General features: G+C 57.8%; 1 protein-coding gene across 10 annotated transcripts in view; it reads left to right on the top strand.

Annotated features, from left to right (window-relative positions):
- SEMA4A (semaphorin 4A) overlaps positions 1–15,814 on the top strand; it is a 56,849-nt gene that overhangs the window by 14,288 nt on the left and 26,747 nt on the right. For 6 of the 10 annotated variants that reach the window (XM_053278462.1, XM_053278463.1, XM_053278464.1 and 3 more), the window contains one exon: positions 5,731–5,871. The gene's annotated coding sequence lies outside the window, so the exon portion shown is untranslated. The other 4 variants (XM_053278461.1, XM_053278467.1, XM_053278469.1 and 1 more) reach the window with 4 other exon arrangements.

Raw genomic sequence — 15,814 nt, 5'->3', positions numbered from 1 at the left:
TAAATTCTCCTCCTCCAAAAGCCTCCCCAGATCTTGGAGTGAGAATCGCAGCACTTCAGCGCAGGCAGGGACCAGTGCTCCCCCTAAGGCGCGCACACATGCCCATGCTCACACTGTTTTCTGAGGTCCGCTTAGTTCATTTTAGTTCCCGCTCCAGTCGAGTCGGGAAGGCCCCCTTCAGAAGGCACGTGCGCACAGGCTGTCTGGATACTTCTGCTCCGAGCCAAACCCGACCCGCACGCAGGTGAAAACAATGAGAGAGAACACGGGAGGGGACCCTGGAGGTCTTTTAGTCTGTCCCCTGGCTCAGGGCAGGAATCTGCCACAGCAGAAGATCCGGTCTTCTTCCCCAAACAGAACATCAGGAGGAGTCCTCCTCCGTTCCAATTCTGCATTGCCCGCTTGTGCGCAGAGTGCAGGGAGCGCACCATTTCCCACGCCTTCCCACCCCTTGACCCCTTTCCCCATTGCTCAGCTCTGCATGATGGAGAAACCCATGCAGGAAAGAGCAGCCGGCGTGGTGTGGCTGGGCGGAGCGGGCTTTGCTTCGCCGCTCTCCTCGTGCGAATGTTCCTTGCTGTGGCTTTCGGTCCTCCACACCTCAGTAAAACCCTGCGCGGGGAAAAGGCTTGATGCAACCATGTGCAGAGTCACATTTTGCGGGGAGTGTTTTTATTAATTGTAGACATCCCCGAGTGGGAATCAAGAAGAAAGGGCGTGCCGAATGGAGCCAGCCCCATGTGGCACTAGAAAGGAACGGAGTGGAGGGGTGGGGTCCATTCAGCCTTGGTCATAGCTGTCGCCCCCAGAAGACCAATCGTGTAAACTGCAAGCAGGCAAGGCTGGCTCGGGGTGTGTGTGTGTGTGTGTGTGTGTGTGTGTGTGTGTGTGCGCGCGCGCGCAACTCGTTGCTACTCGGGGGACTGCTTGGGACAAAACATGTGTCTTCCATCTTTTCCCACGTCGTCTGTGCTCAAGCATCCTTGGCATCTGTTTAATCTCCATTCCTCCTCCCCAGGGAGGCCTGGGAACTCTGCTCCGTGAGAATTAGGGCTTGAGCCATTGGATATTAGCATTGGAAGGGACCTCGGGAGGTCTTCTAGTCTGGCCCGCAGCTCAGTGAGGGAATCTGCTCCAGCCTCTGCCTGGGAACCTCCCGCCCTGCACGAGGCAGAGAGTTCTGCTGTCCAACCGCTCTTATGGTTAAGATTAGAATTAATCCTGTCTTTATCTGGCTGCCCCATCACAATTGTGCTCCGGGCAGCTGAGAAAACCAACCAAGAATCAACAGAAAAAGAAAAACATGTAAAAATTGAAACAAGTCTTTAAAGCACCAAAACTTTTAAAAGCCTGGGTGAGCAAAGAGGTCTTTGCTTGGCATCCAAAGCAAGAGCAAAGTGATGCTGCCGGGCGGGTGCCGCCGGCGAAATGGTTCCCACCCCCACCCGCCTGCCTGCCTGCCTGCCTTGTGTCATTCGGTGGGGTCACTCGGAGCAGGGCCTCTGAAGAGGATCTCAGGGTCTAGGTAGGGACATGTGGGGCAAGGGGCGCTCTCGGGTGACCTGGTGCCAAGCCACAGAGGGCTTTCCAGGTTAAAGCCTTTCGGTTACAAGTGGTGGCGGCTTGTCCTGGCAAACAGGGGGGGTGACAAGCCAGATGCTGCTCTCTCCTCTCTCTCCTGCCCCACCTGAAAGCCCTCAGATTCCCCCCCTCCACTTAAAAAGACATGTTTGAAAAACCCTCCCCCTCTCGCGCCCCACAAGCGTATTTTGGTGCTGGTGTCATACCTGATACCAGGCTCCATGTTACTAGAAAAGTCGCCTGTGTTTTAGTTTCTGCCATCAAGCTGTTATAATCTATTCTAAATTATTGAGTCCATCTTTGCCTTTTTTTTTTTTTTTAGTGTCCGGTGATTTTCTTATATTATTCTAACTATCCAGTGGTTGAATCGAACGTTTTTGTTACGGCGGCTGCTAAACAAATAAACCGATTGGTTGATATTCTGCTGTTAAAAGTAGTGCATTTGGCTAATTTAAGTGGCAGGATTGTTAATGCAGAATTTGGTGTCTGTAGATAATCGGGAAGTGTGACTTCCTTTTGCGCGCACAGACACGCTCACAATCTCCTTAAAATATGTCATGGAGGGAGGAACGTCCCCTCCGGTGAGGCCCCTTCTGCGCTGGAGGGTGGTGCCCCTGGGACAGAGCTTTACGCCTTCCGAAGATGGAAGCCAGAGAGCGCTGGATCTGGCCCAGACAGGGCGATTTATTTATTTTTATTTATTTATTAACACATTTTGGTACCGCCCAAAATTTGCGTCTCTGGGCGGTTCACAAAGTGATTGCCTCCACTGGGAATGTTGCTGAAACACAAGGCTTGGAGGCAGAGTTCAGCTTTGCAGCCTCTGTTCTCTTTCGGTTCCCATCCAGCCCTCCCCTCGTTCTCTCGCCCTTCCTCCAGTCCTCCACTCTCCTTATCAGCTTGGCACAAACCCTGCTAGATCTGCCCGCAAACATGCTGAGAAACTTCTGAGGGTTTGCAAAGAAGGGAAACCAGAAGAAAAGGAAATGGCCTTGTGACGAAATAATGATCGGGCCCTCAAACGTGGGTCCCCAGAGGTGGTTGGACTACAACTTCCATCATCCCCAGGCACCAGGGCCAAAGGCTGACTGGCAGCCCGGCGGTGGGGTGACTCTGGGCCAGTCACTTCTCCCTCAAACGGTTGCTTGCGGGAGCCAAGCATAGCCCAGTACACTGGGCTAGGCTCCTTGGAGAAAGGGCAGGATGTCAGTGTGAGTGCATAAATAAAGAGGAGGGTCTGGGGTCTGGATGACCCCCTCCCCCTGCCTTGGGGCAACCCTGCTGCAGCCAGGTCTGTGTCTGGGCTCCTGCCAGGGGGTTGCCTTCAGCCCAGCTCCGTTGCCAGCAGCTTGGGGAGCTTGAGGTCAATTGTCCGGCTTCAGCAGGTGACACACTTTTGGCTCCTGAAGGGGGTGTGGTCTTTGTATTCGGTTTGTGGGGGCCCATATCTAGGAGTCGGGATCAGTAGCATTTCTGCCGAGTCGGCAGGAGGAGCTGGCTGAGCAGGATACGGCCAGGTAGCTTCTCCTCCTCTTGAGTTCCTCTGCCAGCCAACGTGCATCTTGGCTGCTGTTGAAATGTGTCCCTGTTGATGGATCCGAGTTGCTGCTGAAACTCCCTGTGTTGGATCCAAAGAGAGATTCTCTCCCCACCGTCTGCCCGCCCGCCCGCCCCTGCCGCCGCCGCCGCCGCTGCCAAGTCTTCCTTGCAGTAACCTGCCGGGTGAGACGCATCCACCCGCGTCTTCAGCCCATCCCCTGGGCGTTGTGGAGGAGGCTGCCTGCAGGTTTGGGCAAGGCTCCAAAAGGGCAAGAGGAGGGCACTGCCAGCCGGGCCCGGCGATTGGTCCTCCTCTCTCTTGGACTGGAATCTTTCTCCACAGGGAGACCACCAACACCACCACCACCACGGCGGGCGCTATTTATAGACCACTTTCCAACAAGAGGTTCTCGAAATGGTTTGCGTTGGGAGAAGACGCGAGGGTCCCCGGGCCCTCAAAGGGCTCACAAGCGCAACACACAAGGCAGTCCCAGCCGCCGCCTCCAGAAAGAGAGACGGTCGCCAGGGCCAGCGTTTGATCCATGTTCGACGCCCCGACTCTGCAAGGGCCCAGCTCCCGGTCCCGACCGCTCTGCTCCGTCCTCCTCGGTGATGGTGGCTCTCCTGTCACGGGCATTGGCCCGTCTCCCCTGCCCAGGCCTCCCCCCCCCAGTGGGGCAGCAGAGCATGGGGCTGGACCCCCAGCGGGGCCTTGGCTGGATTCTGGCCAGCTCTGCTTCTCCTCCTGTTTGGGAACATCCACATTTGCACTGGCCACTTGGGGTCTGCAAGTGGTTGTCTGCCTCCCCCTGGGATTTTTTGTTGTTGTTGTGGGGTGGATATTTAATTTCCGATCCCATGGCTCGGGCATCGGGGAAGCAGGCTGACTGGTAGAATTTCACGCCTTCTGGAGGCGTGGCAGCCGGGGCTGCTGCCTGCTCTTACTTGTGAAACCTGAGGGCGTATATCCCGCTCTGGTCTTACGGAGGCCCCCCCTGTGCTGGCTACCTATGAAACAGGTTGGATTGTTTTGAAAGCCCCCCCCCCCGCTGCTGCTATTGTCTGAGCAGTGCTGATGTCACAGAGGAGCTGAGCAACTGAGTAGGGGGTGCCTAGGGAGGGGGTGGTGGATCAGGACCCTGCAGCGGGAGGAGAGAGGCAGGTGCGCAAGGGGCCGCTCGGGAAGGGTGGGCAGAAGGGGGCCTGGGGAACGGAGGCAGGAATCCAGAGGGAAGGGAAGGGCAGGAGGCAGGAGGAGGAGGGCCTCGGGAGAGGCAGCTGGGTGCTCAGCCCCGGTGGGTGGGTGGGGGCTAAGGTCAGGGTCAAGGGGGTAGGGGAGAGATGTCTAGAGGCTTAGGGTCTAGGAACCTGCTGGGGAGCCGTGCATCCTGGGCTCCCTCTGGAAATGCCCCCTCCCCATATTCATTCATTCTCTCTCACTCCCCCCCCCCACCCTGACGATGTTCTCTGTGTTGACAACAGACTTCTGTCTGCAGAGTGGGGCTGGGGGAGTGGGCTTGTCAGTCCTGAAGATAGGTCAAGGGCCATGAGAGGGAAGAGGCTAGCTGGGGGGCAGAGCGGCTGCAGGGCATGCAGCGCCCCCAGGCTCAGTCCCTGGCAGCCGCATCTCTGGGAGAGGTTCCTGCCTGGGGCCTGGGGGGGCTGCTGCCCGTCAGTGGCTAGTTTCACACACAGCCACCAGGATCTCGGTTTAACGTGGGCTGCCAGCATTAGGGGCGAGCCTGTGCCAAGGTGGTTTACGGCCCAAGAGGCCTCTGGGATCCCTGAGACTGGAGTGGGTTCACACAAGCGTGGCCATGTCAGTCACCCACTTTAAACCTAGATTTGAAGGGCTGTGTGAAGCAGCCAGGAGAGGCGATGCGGAGCTGGGTGGACCAAGGACCCGACTCTGCAGGGGGCAGCTTCATAAGACCCAGGGCTGTAGCTCTCATGGAGCAGATGGATTCAGAGGACCTGGGCCCCCCAGCTCCATCCCTGCCTATTTTCTTCATTTTCTCCCTCACTCCAGCAGGGAAGAGGCGAACACGGGGCCCCCTCTCTCCCCTAGCTGATCCAACCCCATGCAAAAAGGGGTTGTGCACACTCACCCTTCCCAAAAGACGCAGAGCCCTGTGGCACTGCAGAAGCTTACACAGTTATGCTGCCCCTTCCCTGCAGAAACTCCTCGTCCTGCAAACGGGTCTTCGGGATTATAAGTGGCCTTCAGGGGCGGCCTTTTGAGTGAGGCAGGGGGAGGGCTTTTGGGGCGCTGGCAGGGCGGCCAGATGCCCCCCACTGCCCCTGGCGCTGCCTGGAGTGCCTCCCCTCCCCCGCACACTCCTTTCCAAGGCGGCAAGCAGCATGCCGAGAGGCGAGGAGAGGAGAGGCGAGGTGGCAGCCCCCTCCCCTTGCTCCGCTTTGCAAGGGTTAGTTTTGAAAGGGGGCTGGCCCCCACCAGGGGCGTGGGGCAGGGTGGTGTTTGGACCCTCCCCTCCCATGCCCCCCCCACTTTGAGCTCTCCCTGGCTGTTTTTAAGTGCGGAGCTGGTACAACCCTTCCAAAGAACCTCATTCATTTGCAATTGCTTTTTGTTTGTTTTTTTGGCCACAGGTGGGAAAACAGGAGAAAGCCAAACACAGAGATTGCAAGAGCGGCACCCTTTTCTGCAGGCAGGATTCTGGGATTTGCCCTCCACGCTGCTGCTCTCGTTCGCCACTCAGCCGGAGCCATCAGATGAGCTGGGTTTATGAGGTAATTAACTGGGGGCAGTGCCTTTCTGGGAGCAAAATCGTTAAAACGCAGGAGAATTCCCTTTCCCCCCTTTTCCTCTGCAAGAAACTACAAACATGGGTCAAGGGTCTTCACATTTTTTGTTAAAAGCAATTGAGGATTCTCTTTTTATAGGACTTGGCATTTTCTTTTGCTTGCCCAGGGCTAGTGATAGGGCTGCCAACTTCCTTTGTGGCCCTGCTCCTCTGCTTTTGTCGGCTGCTGGACACTGCAGGAAATTCATCCGGTGGCAGTGGCCATGATCCTGCCATGATGTTGGTCTCGGAGGAACAGCCAGAGCAGGCCTTGCAGGGGGAGCTTGAGATCTTGGGGCTGGGGGGGGGAGGCTCCAGTGCCCCCCATCTGCACCCCAGAGCCTACTTCATGGCGGTATAGAAATTGGGGGTCCCAGTCACCCTCGGGACCCCAAGAGGAATGGAAGTGCTGGGACCGGGCCGGTACCCAGAAGCGGCAAAGGAGTGTCGGTCTGGCTGTGCCAGGCCTCCTCTCTGGTGGTCCTACGCAGGAGGTGGGTGCAGGATCAGGGCCAGGCTGGTGACAGGAAGGGAAGGGCTCCCTGCTCCTCGATCCACCCCTCTTGCTGCTCTCCAGCCCCTGCTCAAGCCGCGACCTTCGCACCAGGCTCCCACCTAGCATGTCCGGCGATGGGACCCAGGTGTACCTGGATTTCGCTGCCTGCAGCCGACCGCCATGGTTTTGCCCCCTGCTCCCGGGGCCTGGGGGACGGATGAACGAGGGCTGCTCCCGAGCCCTGCAGCCGCCGCCGCCTCCTCCTCCTCCCGGAGCGGGGTGTTGTGTGTGTCAGCTGTGTCAGCGTTTGCTGCTGCTGGAGCAGGAGTCCTTGAGGAAGCGGGCCCTGCCTCCATGGCCGAGGAGGAGGGGAGGCTGCGATGTGTCGGGACTTGCCAGGCAGAGTGGAGGTTCTGGTTTCCTGCCTTGCAACCCGCCCTTCCCCTCTCTCCAGTCTGGGGAGAATGCTCCGTCGTCGGGGCAGCTCCGCCGGCGTCAAGGAGCCCTGCTTGACCCAGAAGCCACCACCCGCCACCGAGAAGCACACTGGCCTTCCCAAGCCCGGGGGCTGGAGCTCCAACGGGGGCCCCTCCCTGGCCAAAGTGTGGCTGCAGGGACTTCTGCTTCTCCTGCCCAGGAGGCTGCTGGGGGTTAGGTTGGCCTTCGGGGGCTGAGACTGTCGCTCCAACCAGCCGCTGAACCCCAAAAGGGCCGAGAGAACTCCTTGCCACCAGACCAGGATGGCCACCAGTTTGGACTGGCCACTGCACCCCCCTGGAAAGGTAATGCACCTCCCCTCTGCCATCCTCTCCTGCCCCCCCCGCAATCCCATGCCAGGGTTTGGGGCGGGCATCTCTTGCCAGCCTGCAAGGGCTGCGTTTGGGCTCGTGGCTCCTGCCAGACGCGGGGGCTGGCAGCAGGCCAAGGAAGTGTGGCCAAGGGGCCAAGGGACGGGCCCTTTCCCAGGATGTGGGGACCCAAGACACCCTCCAGGAATGTTAGGGTGTGTGGGGTGCGGGGGCTGAAAGCCGTGGATCCCGTCACCTTGACTCGGACCCTTTTGGAGGCCCTACGCGGGAAAGCCTTCGAGGTCCTCCCTCCATTCGTGCCTCTCCCCCCCCCCGAGGGGCCCGGTGATGCCGCTCAGGGTGGCTGCTTCTGGAGGACGCGGAGTTCGTCTCCGGCTGCGGGGTGCACGCTGGCAGCACTCGAAGGAGGAAGGGGGGTGTGGGAGCCGGCGGCACCCTCTGGGTTGATCCCCTGTTGGGGGGCCTGATGCTGGGTTCACCGTGGGGCTGGCAGGGAGTGCCGCCCGGAGGTCTCTGGGGCGCCCACAGGCACCCACGGCATTGGCTGCGGTCCACAGTGTGTGGCAGGGAGAGGCAGGCCTCCCTCCCTGCAGGGCATGTGCAGCCAGGCGCCGAAGGCCTCGCGCGTCTCCCGGAGAGCTGGGGTGGGGCGGCATCTCCCCGTCACGCTCCACGGGTTGATCGCAGCAAAAGCGGGTGTCCTTGCCGCTTTCCAGATCACCTGCTGCCGTGGTGGGGTGAAATGCTTCGGCTTGGCGGGATTGTCTGGAAAACGACCCCCGGAATCTCACACTCCTGCAAGGCGTCGGAAACATGCCGGGCCCCTTGCTGTCAGCACACAGGAAGGGTGGAAGCACACTTAGCAGACCCGCCGTGACCCTCTGGGAGGGTTTAGTCTGGAAAGCCCCCCAGAGTGGGTGGACAGTCCGGTGTGGCTCGCGGGTGAACCGCATGCAAAAGGGGGGGCGTGGCTGGGCTTCTGTTTTGGCCTGTCGAATTAGCCCGCGGGGTGGGAGACGGTGCCGTGTGAACGTTCGGAACCGCCCCTGCGGTGGAGAGGAAGAAGTTCCCAAGTCAGCAAGCCAAGGGACACGGACCGGAACGTGCCCTCCTCTATCGGAAGCAGAGCAAGTCTTGTGGTAGCAAGCCTGAAGTGTCCCCTTTGCTAAGCAGGGTCTGCGCTGGTTTGCAGTTGAATGGGAGACATGTGTGAACACTGTAAGGTATTCCCCCTTGGGGAGGGGGCCGCTGTGTAAGGAGCACCTGCCTGCTTGCCTGCAGAAGGTTCCCAATTCCCTCCCTGGCAGCATCTCCAAGATAGGGCTGGGAGAGACTCCTTGGAGAAGCCGCTGCCTGTCTGGGTAGACAATCCTGAGCTAGATGGACCAAGGGCCTGACTCCGTAGAAGGCAGCTTCCTCTGTTCCTACATTCTTCTTTGCTTCCGTTTCCCTCCCCTTCGTCGGTGGTCTTCCGTGAATTGACTTTGTAAGGTCCTTTTTAAGGTCCGTGAATTGAGCTTGTAAGGTCCTTGGTGGCAGAGGCCTATCTGTACTCCATAAAGCACAATGCAGATCTATGGTGCTCTATAAATAAGGAACATCATGACAATATCTATATAAAATGGAAAGAAAGCCTTCCCATCCATTCCGTGTGTTCACGGTCTGCCTCAGTTTCCCTCCAGCTTTCCTTCCCTCCTTTCGCCATTGACTAGGCCCCTGTGACGTTGCCTAGACTGGTTTCTCCATCACTCCCCACCCCATCCAGGGAGCTCCCCCTCCCACGGCCTTTCACCAGCCACCCAGTTGTCAAATGCTGACTCCAGGTCTGGCCGCTTTCAGGGGGAAGCCACTCGGCTTCCTTGTCTGTCTCTCTCCGCTTCCTTGTCTCTCTGAAGCACCCTGTTCTGGTCAGCGCTTTTGCAGGTGCCATGATTGTTGGCCCAGATCCAGCGTCACGATCTTCCTTTTCTTTCTCCGCACGTTTAAGGGCTGCCTGAAGCCGATCCGTGCTAGGGGTCTGCCGGTTGTGAGTCATTCCAGGATTGTGATCTTTCCGATACGGCTGTTTTGTTTTCCCTCCCCTATCTCTTGTGCCCCCCCACCCCGCTTCTCTCCTTCTCTCTCACTGCAGCCTGCTGGATGCTGCTTCCTCGCCCCCACCCACGGCCGCCTGTCACTTCTGGAAAATGCCACGCTTTCTGATTGCCGTCTGCTCAGCAATTCTGTTATGACTACACAGACGGCCCACAAGTATGGGACGTGTGGCTGCCATCTGCCCGGTGCCCACGTGGCTTCTCTGGGATTGCCAAACCCCCTTGCAGATCAGCAGGGCCCGCTCTGTGAGTCTGAGGTGGTGTTGCTCGAGAGAAGGGGATGGTGTGGCGGTAATCCCCCCCCCAAGAATTGGGACTTTTGGAGAACTTTGCAGCACCCGGTTCCCCCAGGGCTGCTTCCTCGGGGACTTGGCACTGTTGGTGCTGCTGCAAGGGAGTGTGTGTGTGTGTGTGTGTGTTTATGCAGGGTCCTGGAGCTTGTGGCCTCCTTCCCAGCCCCTCCAGCCGTGTTTATGGCTGTTCGTGAACTCTGGCACACCAGGGCTGAGCATCACAGGACAAGATAGATGGGACCTTGGCAGGAAGTGCTGAGAGAGTCCGTGACCTTCCGGCCTCCTCCTCCTCCTCCTCCTCCTCGGAGTGTAACTCTTCACTGAACGCCGGCCTGTGCCAGGCTCTACAGAGAGCACTGGAGGGTGCACGTCGCAACGTTCCTCTGCAAGAGAGACTGGGGCAGCTGTGAACATGCAAGGGGCAGTGTAGCCTTGAAAATGGACCCCGTGCAGGGCAGCTGGGCAGCATTCATTCTGGCGACACCCCTGTGAGGCAGGCCGTGCTTACTCCCACTGTACAAAATTGGGGGTGGTGTCAGCGTGAGAGAGGAGTCCTGGTGGCGTGAGGGAAAGTTGGGGGCTCAGGGGCACGGCATCTGCTCGGCATGCAGAAGGGCCCAGGTGTACTCCCAGGTATCAGCCTCTCCAGGTAGGCCTGGGAAGGACCCTTCTCTGCCTGAAGAGAGCTGCTGCCAGTCGGTGTAGACAGCCCTGAACTCGATGGACCAAGGGTCTGGCTCAGCAGGAAGCAGCTTCCCCTGTTCCTGTGGGATCCAGGGGGCAGGGAGCGGCCTCTGCTTGTGGCAGTCAAGCCTCTCTAAAGGCACCTAGTGCTCTCTTCCTGTGCTTGATGAGGCCTTTAATTGCAGCGCACCCAGCAAGGTCTGCAGAGTGGCAGATGTCCTGGGCACTGAAGAACTGATCCTGGCCACGTGCCCCGATGCTGACCATGCACACTCCTCCCCCCTCCCCCGGGCAGGGTCCGCTGCTCAGAGCACACGTGTTGCCTGTGGGAGGTCCTGGGTTCAGTCCTTGGCCCCACCACTCAAAAGGGTCTTGGGGAACTGCAAAGCGGGGAAAGACCCTTCTCTGCCAGAGACCTTAGCGAACTGTTGCAAGAGAGAAGGCTTGGCTTAAAAACAAAAACCTTGCGGAAGAACCTTGGTTTAATTCCCAGCATCTCTGGTGGAAATAAACACACACACACACATATATATACATACACACCCCGCCTGATATGTGCATATCTTTAGGCAGTGTACAAATGTTGATATTATAAACCACAGATTAAAATACATGAAACACAATAAAAACAATACAAAACAAATTATTAAAATGAATTCTAATTAAAAGCTTGCGAGAAGAGGAGAGTCTTGAGGGTCTCCCTGAAAACAACCAGAGAAGGAGATGCTCTTATTTCAGCAGGGAGTGCATTCCAAAGCCCCGGGGCAGCCACAGAGAAGGCCCTGTCCCAAGTCGCCACCCAATGAGCCGGTGGCAACCGTAACCGGACTGCTACCGAAGACTGTGAAAGGCGGGAGGGTTCATGACAAAGGAGGCGCTCTCTTAAATAGCCTGGACCCAAGCTGTGAAGGGCTTTATAGGTAATAACCAGTGCCACCCAGTCCCACTTCCCGTAGGCGATCCAGAAGGATGCCATGGTGTGTGGTATCGAAAGCTGCAGAGAGATCCAGAAGGATCAGCAGAGTCACACTCCCTCTGTCGATAGCCAGTTGGAGATCATCCATCAGGCCGACCAAGGCAGTCTCTCTCGACCCCATAGCCCAGACGAAAAGCCAGTCTGAAATGGTTCTAGATATTCTGCATCCTCCAAACCTGCCTGGAGCTGCGAGGCCACCACCTGTTCAGCCACCTTGCCCAACCATGGGCCAGATCTTCCATAACAGGACTAGGAAGGAGCTGCTGCGTTGTCAGGGTAAGCAGTATTAGGCTCATTGGACCAGAGGTCAGACTCGAACGGCAGCTTCATCTAACTGTATGTGGATTTGCCTGAATCCAAGACTTAAGTTTCTTCCAAGTTCTTTGAAACAAGAAATTCGTCTTAAATTCGGCCCCTGCCGACTGAGCAAAGAGACACCTTTCAAAGTGGTGACTCTCATATTGAGCAGGGGGAGAGCAACTGGCCCTATCCAGCCCCAGCACAGCATCCCTCCAGTGGCTGTGGCTGGTGTCTGCCTTGTGTTTCTTTTCAGATTGTGAGCCCTTTGGAGACAGGGAGCCATCTTGTTTGTTTTTCTCTGTAAACTGCTTTGAGAACTTTGGTTGAAGAGTGGTAGATAAATACCCCTAGTAGTTTCTTTGAGCAAATGCAGGTATAACCTGAATTTAGCCTCTGCTTTTAAAGGGGGTCATCTTAAATTCAGAGTCGTCTGCCATTTGAGTCAATACGGCACGAGGCTCAACAGTGGAAATTCAGAGACTGCGGCCCGACCACCACCCCGGCCCCTCTCTGGCTCAACTCTGGCCTCCAGTTCACATTGCCAAGCCCGTTCCCAGCACAAGGCGGTGTCTTTAGGACCCCGTGGGTGGGGGGCAGCCTGTCCGAAGCTCCGACACGAGGCCAGAATCACAAGCATTCCGCTGCGTCTCTGCGTTGGTCAGAGCCCGAGAAAGACCTTGGCGGGAGAGAGCCGGTCTCGCTGCGAGACGACAGAACGGCCACAGACGGAGCAGCAGGCAGGGTGGCAAATTCTGGCAGCCAGCGGGCCGAGGGAGCGGCTGGCGAGAGAGCGAGCGAGCAAGAAGAAGGAAGCCGCGCCACACGCCACTGTTTGACTCGGGGGGAGAGTGGATTGGATTTTTGGTTTCATAGCCAGCTGCCTGCGGGTTAGCTCTTGCCATGCAACTTCTGCTCTGCTTGCGGGTTCGGTGGCACTTCCCGAAACTGGAATGGCAATGAGAGAAAAGTGATGAGCGTGTGCGATGGCCCTGCTGGGGGGGGGGCAGGCGGGCTCTAGTCTTGCATGGTCTGCTTATGGCAGGGTCTGCAAAACTGTTACCCGGGGCCTACGGCCAGGTGGCCTGATGCAAACTCTGGCCGCGGGCAGACCCTGAAATTAAAATCCAGCCCTGGAGGGGTCCCTAATGCATTCGTGCTGCTTTTGAAACCGCATGTGGAGTGTTCGTCTGGTGCTCCAAGAGGTGTGTGGAGGAGAGCTTCCGAAGAGGGGGATGTCAGAAGCCGCTCTGGCTGCTTTTGCGGACTCCACAGCGGGGCTTCTGCTGGGCTTCCTTGCGCCTGCCTCTGCCTCCTATGAATGCTGGTGTGCAGTGGATCCTCGCAGATATCCTCCAGCGATGCCAGGAAATGGGGGTGACTCTCCCCAGCTACGCCTTATCAGCTGCCAGCCGCTAGTCACCGGCGGCTTCTGAGGCCGTCTCGCCTGGAGGAGGACGGAGCAGCCCGAAAGGCTCTCCAGCCAGAGAGGGGACTGACCTCTGCCTCTTGCCATTGATTCCTTCCCATCTCATCTGGGTCCGTCCTTTTCCTTCTTCCATTCTGCAGAAATGCAAGAGCGACGGCATTCTCTGGAGTGCCCAGGATAGCCCTCCTGTAAGGGAGAAGACCTCTCTCGGCCAGGCGGTTTCGGAGACGGAGCTTTGGAATATCTATATATTTTAAATTATTCATGGAAATTCCAGAATGGCTGCCATGTTAGCTGGTGGTTGCCCACATTGACTTTTGGTGAGAGCCGTGGCCCAAAGTGGGGACCCCCCTGCTGTAGGGTATGAAAGCAGGGCTGGGTTGGAATGGCAAGGAAGCAGATTTAGACTAGGCCATGAGAAGCACTTCCTGATGGTAAGAGCTGTTGGGCAGTGGAACAGCCTGCTTCATGCAGTGGGGGCTCTCTTTCTCCTCTAGCAGTTTCCCAACAGAGGCTGGATGGCTCTCTGTTGGGAATGCTGTAGAGGTTTTTTGCACTGGTCAGGGGGCTGACCTCCCGAGTCCCAACTCTAAAATCCTCGGGTTCTAGGCTGGAAGCTGCCAATGAGGGGCTGCAATTCTGATCCAAGAAGGGGTTGGATTAGAAGACCTCGAAGGTCCCTTCCGACTCCCAAATGCTATTCCTCAGGATTTCAGACTTGTCTGTCTTCTTCCCCGGGGATCCTGAGATCTCTCGTCCTGAAAGAAGTGGCTAGGGGGTCTAGGAATTCCCGCCAAACTCTAGTTCCTGGGATTCTTTGTGGGAGATGCTGTGCGGACGGTGGAGTTGGGATAAAGGGGCTATGAGCTTGTCCTGGAGACCAGCCTCCTGTTCCTGGTTGCCCCACTCCAGTTCCCGGGCTAGCTGTCTGTTCCCTAGACACCGCCCCCCCCCACCCCCGGTGGCGAACCTGTGGCCGTCCTGGCGGGCATTTCTCCAGAGTGGTAAAGGTCCTGAAGGACCCGAGACCAACCTGGACTTGGAGTGGGGGCTTTGGGGGAGGGATGTGTGTGTGCTGCTGAGTAGCCCCCCTGGCGATGAGCCGCTGGGCCATTGCTCATCTGCATATCTGATTGATTGGTTGGTTGATTGATTAAGTGCCTCTTAGCGACCACATAGAGAGATTCTCTCCAGGCTGATCTGTCTTCCACTTGGCCTTTTGGGTCTCTCAGTGGGGCCTTCATTGCTGTCGTAATTGAGTCCTTCCACCTTGCTGCTGGTCGTCCCCTTCTCCTCTTTGCTCCGACTTTCCTTCATCTCTCTGACTTGCCTGTAATTAATTTAATTGGGATGCAGTTTTAGCAAGCGTGGAGAGTGCCAGGCGGGGGTTTGGGTGTGTGTGTGGGGGGGCATTCCTCTGAGCCTTGCTGCACTGCATCATTCCGGGTGGATTCCTTGGACTTCCTGGATCCCCAAGGAGTCACTAGGGTGGATCCTGCAGTTGGCTTGAGTTTTGGCTGCAGGGGAGCAGAACTGGTTAGGGTCTCCTCAAGGGGGAACCCTCCACTGAAGAACTTGGGAGTTTTGCTGCCAGTCAGAGTAGACACTTGGGCTCTAGACAGATGGGTGGCCTGGCCCACCGAGGCAGCTTCATGGGTTTCCCCGGGATCATGCTTTAGCTGCAGTTGTTGCCGGGGATGGAACCAGGGACCTTCTGCATGCCCGGCCGGGCCTCTGCCACTGAGCGGCTGGCCTTTCCCTCTTGGGTCATGGCGGAGGGGCCCTCCCAGGGGCCCCACCCCAAGGCTGTGAGTGCCGGTTCGGCTCTCCCACCGGTGGTGGCGGCCCTGAGGTGCCTGCTCCACCAATGTTTCCTTCAGTTTTCCGTTTCTGGTTTAGGGGGCCGGAGAGAGGGGCCACCCTCCCCTCTTGCCTGTGGGCTTCTCAGAGGCATCGACACAGGATGCTGGACCGAGAGAGGCCTTGGGCCTGATCCAGCAGCCGGGGTGTTCTTATGCAATGATAGGGTTGGGATGTGCCCAGGGTCCCCCCGGGGCGGGTGGCTGCAACTTGCCCTCCCTCCCCCAGCCCGCTGGACCACCGTGCTTCACGAAACGTGAGGGGTGGGAACAGGAGGACACAGGCCCTTGGCTGGGGGTGGGGGTCTCCAAGGGCAAGGTGAAGGGCTCCCGGGGGGGGGCCTCGGAGCCCTCCTGCCTCCCCACGCTGCTCAAAAGCAGTCTTATTGAAATGGTTGGGCAAGTTTATGGCAAACTGTTTGTTTCCGTGGGAGTGCTCACGAGTAACTTAGTCTGTCTGCGTGACGAGAGCAGCCTTTTTGCGAATTGTAAGATCTCTCAGTGTGGGCACACACACTCTGAAGCACTCTGTGGGGTACCTGAGCTGAAGGTTTGGGGCAGAAGAGGTGCCCCTGTTTAAAAAATGGGGTTGGGACCCCCTGCCCTGGACCAACTACCATGCCTTGGACCACAAAGACCCACCACTGTATCCAGATTCTTTTGCACCATCAAGCCCAAATCTCCGGCTGTGCCTGTTCACTATTCTCTCTCTACCCTCCTTCTCCGGCACCCGTCCCTGTCAAGGCGCCGTCTGTATTCTGCCTTTTTTGGGGGGGGAGAAGTCAGCCCACTGGCTTCAAGGGGACCTAGGCCAGGGTGGGTGTGCAGGAGAGGCGGCCGTGAGGACTCTGGTCCCGGAAGGGAGAGGTGAGACGGCCACCCCTTCTTGGGCCACAGACTGCAACCCTCTGCAGATTGACTCCTGAGTCAATCTGCAGCTGGTCAGAATGCAGG

Source organism: Hemicordylus capensis, chromosome 14 (genome assembly GCF_027244095.1).
Source record: "Hemicordylus capensis ecotype Gifberg chromosome 14, rHemCap1.1.pri, whole genome shotgun sequence".
Lineage (NCBI taxonomy): Eukaryota > Metazoa > Chordata > Lepidosauria > Squamata > Cordylidae > Hemicordylus > Hemicordylus capensis.
The sequence above is the reverse complement of the archived record's forward strand: the minus strand, read 5'-3'. Positions and strand labels throughout refer to the sequence as shown.